This window comes from Myxine glutinosa, chromosome 9 (assembly GCF_964187855.1).
Source record: "Myxine glutinosa chromosome 9, kmMyxGlut1.1, whole genome shotgun sequence".
NCBI classification, from domain to species: Eukaryota; Metazoa; Chordata; class Myxini; order Myxiniformes; family Myxinidae; genus Myxine; species Myxine glutinosa.
Window position 1 is genome coordinate 84280807 of NC_136269.1, and position 8222 is coordinate 84289028.

Here is an 8222-nt window from a genome sequence, read left to right on the forward strand (position 1 = left end):
GATTCATTATTGGCTCGTGGGTTGGTGCCACTTGCTGAGCTTCTGTTTTGACCTAGGCCCGGTTGCTAGAAGCCCGGATAACTCATTTTCTACATGAATAGACAGTGAAGGCAGAATCAATTCACCAAGCTTATTCCTCACATACGCTCTGCTAGCGAAGGTTCGGTTAGTGGGGTGTGGTTTAAAACCAGGAACAAATCCATCAACTCTTGAGTACGAGAGGATGAAGTACGAGTAGGAAGAAGAAGAGGTTCGTTGTTTTTACGCAGATTCTCTCCTCTCGAGGGTTTTGAGCTAAAAGGCGCGATTAAGTGTATATGTAAATACTGTCCTTAATTATTCTTTGGTTTCGCTTGGAACTATCACCAGAGTTCGACTTCACCACCAGCTCGCTGCTCCCGACAAACTGACAAACTTCTACTTCCAGGGGTGTATTTCTTTCTTCCGCCATTTTGGAACACCTTTTGCTGGTGGAAAATACAATTTTTTGCATACAGAGCCAAGGTTTGTGGAAGAGCTACAGCACTAAATAGATCAGGATGCAACAGGACAAAAGGGACAGGAGAGGGGGTGGCACCAACAGCAGAGTTGAAGGACAAAATAGAAGTAGACTTGGACAAACAATGGGTGTGGGGTGGGTGATGAGCTGTGGTCAGTTTTCACCAGATGTAGGGCTTTGCATTCAGGCCAAAGAGTTCAATTTTCATCTCATCAGACCACAGAATATTATGCCTCATGCTCTGAGTCTTTCACATTCCTTTTTGCAAACTCCAATTGTGCTGTCATGTGCCGCTTTCTCAGGAGTGCCTTCCATCTGACCATTCTCTCCCATAAAGCCTAGATTTGTGAAGCGCTGCAGAGACTGATGTCCTTCCGGCAGGTTCTCCCATCTCGGCCAAGGAAATCTGTAGCTCTGTCAGAGTGATCATTGTGTTGTCACCTCCCTGACGAAGATGCTTCTTGCCCGGTTGCTCAGTTTGGTCAGACGACCAGCTCTAGGAATAGACGAGACTGATTTATGGAAAAGGGCCTTCGAAGACGCCCAGACATTTGAGGTAAGAGTTGGGAACCTCACTTTTTAACATAATTAGGGTATGCTGAATTCGATTAACCCGGTTCCCAAGCCGAATGTTGTTTTTGACTTTCTAATTAGCATAAACAAAATGGCCACCAAATTGCCATTTTTGGACAATTTCTTTGAACAAGGATTTATATATCATGTATATACATGCAGCTCTTTTACTTTAACTTTACAACTTTTACCCCAAAATGCACCTAGAAGCTTATACAGGGTCCGTCAGGGAGGTGTGACGATTTTCAGAAAACTCGTACAGTTATTTTTAGTCGAATTTCAATTTTTTTTTTTTTAAAGACTACATATATAATGCCATGTAATACACTGTAACAAAGACATTTTAAAAATGTAATTCATGTTTGAAAAATGACCATCTAAATGGCGGCCGTTCTTGTCCAAGCATTCTTGCAGACGCGTGGAAAAGTTCCAGCATTTCTTACCACAGCAGCATCCCTCAGCAGTTCCAGCATTCTTTCTGTGAACGTAAACCGCCGTACGAAATCATTCTGCTGCAGTTCTTGAACCACCATGATTTTGTACGCGTCATAATGAAGGTCCAAGTGCAAAATTCGAAGAACTGATCTGTCTGACATCCGTAGAGCGTGAGCGTGCCGTACCGCTGACCAACGAGGGCTGGCCTCCACAGCTTGTCGAACCCTTTCGATGTTTTCCGGAGTCCTAACGGTTCGATCACCTCCCCGAGCTTCTCCCGGCCTCACAGATCCTGCTGTCCTGAAGTTTTTTACCCACTTCAATATTGTGTTTCGAGATGGAACGGCGCCACATCGACCAACATTGAAGTGAGTACGAAATCTGCGCTGTGTAAGCACCACCGAACTACCCGTTTGAATAAACGTCTCAACAACAAAGACGCGATGTTCAATCGTCCACAGCTCCATGGCTACTGAAATGGCGCCTAACAACGAGTAACCAACAGCCATCAGGCACGCGCTAGACCCCCCACTTGCATTGTTATACCCAATTCAAACATGAATTACATTTTTTAAATGTCTTTGTTACAGTGTATTAAATGGCATTATATATGTAGTCTTTTTTTTAAAATAAAAATTGAAATTCGACTAAAAATAACTGTGTACGAGTTTTCTGAAAATCGTCACACCTCCCAGCCGGACCCTGTACATGGCCTTTTTTTCAGAAATCCATCTAGTCTATATTATGGTTGGCGACATATTGAAAGAGACATTCAAACTGATATTGAAATTGGACACTATAAAATGGGAAATGGTTTTAATAAGACAATGTTTCATACAACCATTTATTATAATATTAGGTATACATGGCCATGAAGCACAAACTTTCAGGAATGTCACACATGTTGTTTTGCCAAACTACATCAAAATCATACAAGGGGTCTGATCATCACTCTGTTGCTGACAGGCACACTGATGTGCACCTCAACTCTGAATAGCGACATTTGCAGAGTCGAGTCTTGCATTGCTTCTGGTATGCACAACAAATCATCTCAAGGCAACTTTCTGGGATTGGACTCAGTGACATCAGAATAGGCTCTAGTCCTGAATCACCACGTTGCCATCCCATTTCCACAGGTGCAGGAATGTCAGGTATGGCACAATGAGCATTTCTCCATACCATGGCTTGATAGTGTACTCGCATCAAATGGAAATGAAGAGCATCACTTGTCGGTGACATTGCTTCTGGTTTACCAGTCTTGGAGAACAACATATGTCGTGCTGAATGAACAGAGGTTGTTCTGTGCACATTATATATTCTGCAGACGAACGCTTCTGCAGATTTGATTGTCTCCTCTGTGAGTTCACCAGTGCCCAAGTTCTTCAGCAGTTTATGGTGCTCTTTGAAGACTTTCCATGATGTTCGTTTGATGTGACTTGTATAATCGGAGGTGGTGTCACACCCAGTTAATGCGTGAAATGGCAGCAGTGCTGTGGACAAACTTATCGGTATATTGTTTAAAACGGCATCAATTGGTGTAGAACACATAGAGCTGCATGCATATAAATGATATAAAAATGCTTGTCCCAAGAATGTCCAAAAATGGCAATTTGGCGGCCATTTTGTTTATGCCAATTAGAAGGTCAAAAACTCGAAATTCGATTTGGGAACCAGGATAATCGAATTCATCATACTCTAAATATGTTAAAAAGTGAGGTTCCCAACTTTTACCCAAAAATGCACCTAACATTCACATTTCTCAGAAATCCGTCCAGTCTAATTGATAAAAAGAAGGAAGAGTGTTGGAGACAGAACAGTACCCTGAGGGACACCGCTGTTGATGGGGAAGGTGGGAGATGTTGAGCCATGGACAATTACAGAGATAGAGCGGTCGGAGAGAAAGCTCGATATGAGAGAGCAGAGTGAAGGAAGAAAGTCGAAAGTGGGATGTTTGGATACATACAAGACGCCCAGACATTTGTAATGTAAGAAAGGATATCACCGGTAGATCTTGCCTTGAGAAAGCCATATTGATGATCAGATAGAAGACTGTGAGATTCAAGATGCTTGAGGAAATGGGAATTGAGAAGATTTTAAAAGACTTTGGAAATAGTAGAAGTCAGAGCAATAGGACAGTAGTTGGAAGGGTTTGAACTATCACCCTTCTTTAAAATAGGCTGCACCAAGGCATGTTTCCAGGAAAGAGCTCTTCTCCAATGGCTTGATCTCTGATCATCAATTTGGTTTCAGACCTGGTCACTCTACTCTGGACATGCTGCTTTTGCTTTCTCAACAATGGATGGAGGTCCTCAATGCCAAACAGGAAATTAGAGCTGTCTCCCTTGACATATCACGTGCCTTCGATATGGTCTGGCACCCCGCTCTGCTCACCAAACTCTCCTCTTTTGGTATCCATGGAAATCTCCACGCATGGCTGGCGGACTTCCTCTCTAGTCGTAGTCAACGTGTGGCCCTGAATGAGTTTCTCTCATCTCCGCTTCCTGTTCAGGCTGGAGTTCCCCAAGGCAGTGTTTTGGGCCCTGTGCTTTTTCTGGTCTTCATCAATGATCTCTCTGACTCTCTTGAAAATCCTCTCTATCTCTTTGCTGATGACTCTACTCTCTGTCGCTCCATTCTTCATCCCTCAGATCGGCAATCTGCAGCCTCCTCACTCTCTGCAGACCTGGACAAAATCACAGACTGGGCAAACAAGTGGAACATGTCTTTCAATCCTGAAAAATCTCACACTCTTACGATGTCTCTCCGAAAAGACCGACTGGACAACCCTCCCATCCACTTTCTGAATAATCCTCACCAAGAAGTTCTGTCACTCAAGCTTTTGGGTCTCACTATCTGCCATGATCTTTCCTGGGAAAACCACATTTCAAATCTGGCCTCCAAAGCCAGTCGCCGACTGGGCATCCTCCGTCGTGCGAAGTCCTTCCTTGGCACACCTGAGCTCCTCACCACATACAAGGCTTTCATCCGCAGCTCAATGGAATACTGCTCTCCCCTCTGGGCTGGTCCTCCTGCCTCACACCTAGCTCGTCTTCACGCTGTTGAAACCAAAGCATTCAGAATCATTGGAATCTCCCGCGATGAAGCTAACTCCAAGGGCCTCTCAATCAATCACCACAGGCAGGTTGGTGGTCTTTCTGTCTTCTACCGACTCCTCTCTGGCCTTGCCCCCCCAGCTCTCTCTGGGCTCTGTCCCGCAAATATTCCTACAGGTCGCACAAGATCTGCCTGCAACCCTCTTATGGTTAAACTGCCAAAATCTAGACTCTCTTCTCACCTTCACTCCTTCATTCCTCTTTTCTCCCGCCTCTGGAACAAACTCCCTCACTCTCTTCAATCCCACTCCACCCTCCAGGTCTTTAAAACAGCTGTTCACCACCATCTCTTATCTTCCCCCATCCAAAACCTTGATCTTTTCTATCCCCACTAATTTCACCCCAATTCCACTTTTTTGAAATACCAACTTCTGTCCTGGAAGTCATTGGTGTCCTTGTGTTTTATACTTCTCCCTCCCCCCCGCCCCCTTCCCACGCCTCCTCCCCCAAGCCCTCTCCCTCCCACACATCTCCCTGCTCTTAAATGTTGTGTGCTCTCAAGTGTTTGTGTGCTTCCCCTTCTCTTGTCTTCCGCTCCCTCTTTTTATATATTTTGTTTGTCTGGTTGATTTGTTTGTGAAGTAAATGTCAGCTCTTTCACGAGCCTCGATTCAGTATACAAAAAAAAAAAAAAAAGTTTGGGTTTTTAAACAAAAACTAAACAAACGAGCATGCACGGGAACAAGTTCTGAAGCACACTCCTTCAAGACACGAGGAGGAATGCCATCTTGTCCGTATGCCTTGCTTGTGTCCAGAGAGAGGAGTACGTTTTTGACTGCATGAAAAGAGATTATGGGATGGACATATGATTGGTATGGGGTGCATCGGAGGGAGGTGGAATGTTAGAGTCATCCAGTGTGGAATTTGAGGAGAAAAGAGAACGAAAAAGATTTGCTTTGTCATTCGGAGAGACAGCGATAGTATCATCAGAACGGAACAGCGAAGGAAAGGTGGAGCGACAGAAGTTGTTGGAGATACTTTTGGCTAATTGTCAGAAAGATCTATTAGTGGGAGAAGATGAGAGGTTGTCGCATTTCTTTTAGATAAAGGAATGTTTCGCCTCAAGAATAACTTGTTTGCAATGATTTCTAGCAGATATGAAATCTGAATGTGAGTCGGAGAAAGAAGAGTTTGTCCATGTCCGATATGCCACGTCCCTTGCATTAATGGTTGCAGAGCAGGAATTATTGAACCAAGATTTGGTAGGAGAGATAAACTTGAAAGAGAAGGGGATATAATTATAAGCCTCCATTCCTGCAACAATAACCTCAGCTACACGTTCAGCAGAGATAGAGGTATCGCCTGAGGAGAAGCATCGCCTGAGGAGAGGTATTGCCCGAGAAGCATCGCCTGAAGAGAGGTATCGCCTGAGGGGAGGAATCGCCCGAGGGGAGGAATCGCCCGAGGGGAGGCATCGCCCGAGGCGAGGCATCGCCCGAGGAGCGGCATCGCCCGAGGGGATGCATCGCCCGAGGGGAGGCATCGCCCGAGGAGAGGCATCGCCCGAGGAGAGACATCGCCCGAGGAGAGGCATCGCCCGAGGAGAGGGATCGCCCGAGGAGAGACATCGCCTGAGAGGCATCGCCCGAGGAGTGGCATCGCCCGAGAAGAGACATCGCCCGAGAAGAGACATCGCCCGAGGAGAGGCATCGCCCGAGGAGAAGCATCAGCTGAGGAGAAGCATCAGCTGAGGAGAAGCATCAGCTGAGGAGAAGCAGTAGTCTTTCCAGGGAAAGTCAGAAAAGAAGTTTCGTAAACTAGTCCTTTCAGAACTATTGAAATGCCAATACTGGCGTTTAGTCGGAGCAGTCGGAGGAGGAGTGGTAAGTAAAGTGGTATTCACAAGATTGTGGTCAGAAGAACCAATTGGAGGTGAGATTGTGTGGCTGAAGTGCAACGGATTGGAGGTAAAGATCAAATCCAGAGTATTGGAAGAGTGGTCATGACGATCTGGGATATGGGTAGGGTGGGTGATAATTTGTTCCAAATCATTGAGAATGGGAAATGTAAGAGCTTCAACTCCCCCAACATCCGTGTGGGATGATTTCAACCACTCCCTGTGGTGCACATTGAAGTCTCCTAAATAGAGGAATTCTGCTCGAGGGTGTTCGGATGTCATGGCCTCATGGCAGGAATTAAGATTAGTCATAGAAACCTGTGAAGTTTGTTGAGTTGGGAAAGCAGGAAGTGAAACAGAGAAACATAGTGATGGTCGGGAGACAAATCTTAAACCAGCTGACATCAAAGTTTGGAGATTCGAGGTCCACAAGGTGTACAGCAGGTGTGTTGATGTGGAGTAGATACACACTCCTCCTTTGAAGCGGAATCGTGAATAAAAGTTGATACTACTACTGCCAGGTAAGGGTCTTGGGAGGGACCGATACGACTACTACTGCCAGGTAAGGGTCTAATTGGGAGGGACCGATACTACTACTGCCAGGTAAGGGTCTTGGGAGGAACCGATACTACTACTACTGCCAGGTAAGGATCTAATAGGGAGGGACCGATACTACTACTGCCAGGTACGGGTCTTGGGAGGAACCGATACTACTACTGCCAGGTAAGGGTCTAATTGGGAGGGACCGATACTACTACTGCCATGTAAGGGTCATTGTAGGGGTCGATACTACTACTGCCAGGTAAGGGTCGTTGTGGGGACCGATACTACTACTGCCAGGTAAGGGTCTTGGGAGGGACCGATACTACTGCTACGGCCAGGTAAGGGTCTAATTGGGAGGGACCGATACTACTGCTACTGCCAGGTAAGGGTCTAATTTGGAAGGGACCGATACTACTACTGCCAGGTAAGGTCTTGGGAGGGATCGATACTACTACTACTGCCAGGTAAGGGTCTAATTGGGAGGGACCGATACTACTACTGCCATGTAAGGGTCGTTGTAGGAACCGATACTACTACTGCCAGGTAAGGTCTTGGGAGGGACCGATACTACGACTACTGCCAGGTAAGGGTCTAATTGGGAGGGACCGATACTACTACTGCCATGTAAGGATCGTTGTAGGGACCGATACTACTACTGCCAGGTAAGGTCTTGGGAGGGACCGATACTACTACTGCTTGAGCCATCCTCAGCACACCCCCCCCCCCCCCCCCCCCCCCCTCGCGTTGGTAGCAGGGACAGGCAGGTCACCGGAGATTCTTCGCATAATGCCGGGAACTAGGGGCCATTACCTTTTCAGACCTTTTCATATTTAATTGGACAATGTGAGGAAATGAGAGGAAAGGGAAGTAAAGAAGAGAGAATGGAAAGGTGAGGAGTGAAAATGGTAAAAAAAAGTATTTGATGAAAAGTGTGTGATGTTTGTTTGTGAGAAAGAGAGGTTAAAACGAACCCGGTAGTCCGACCGGTAGTACTGCCTTGGGTTGTTGCTGCCTACAACCTCCTACCTAAGAAACCGGTCCAACCGGACGAGTGTTTTTTTGGAGACACCATCTCCTTACTGGATGGTCATTGGTTGGCTCCCCAAGGGAGCTCATCCGCCCTTTGACAGGTATTGTTTTTAGTCCTACAGGTGTCACAGTCACCCTCCCCACTGGCAGTCCTCGCGAGGGTCTGCAATCTCTGTTGCTCTTTCTTGTTTTC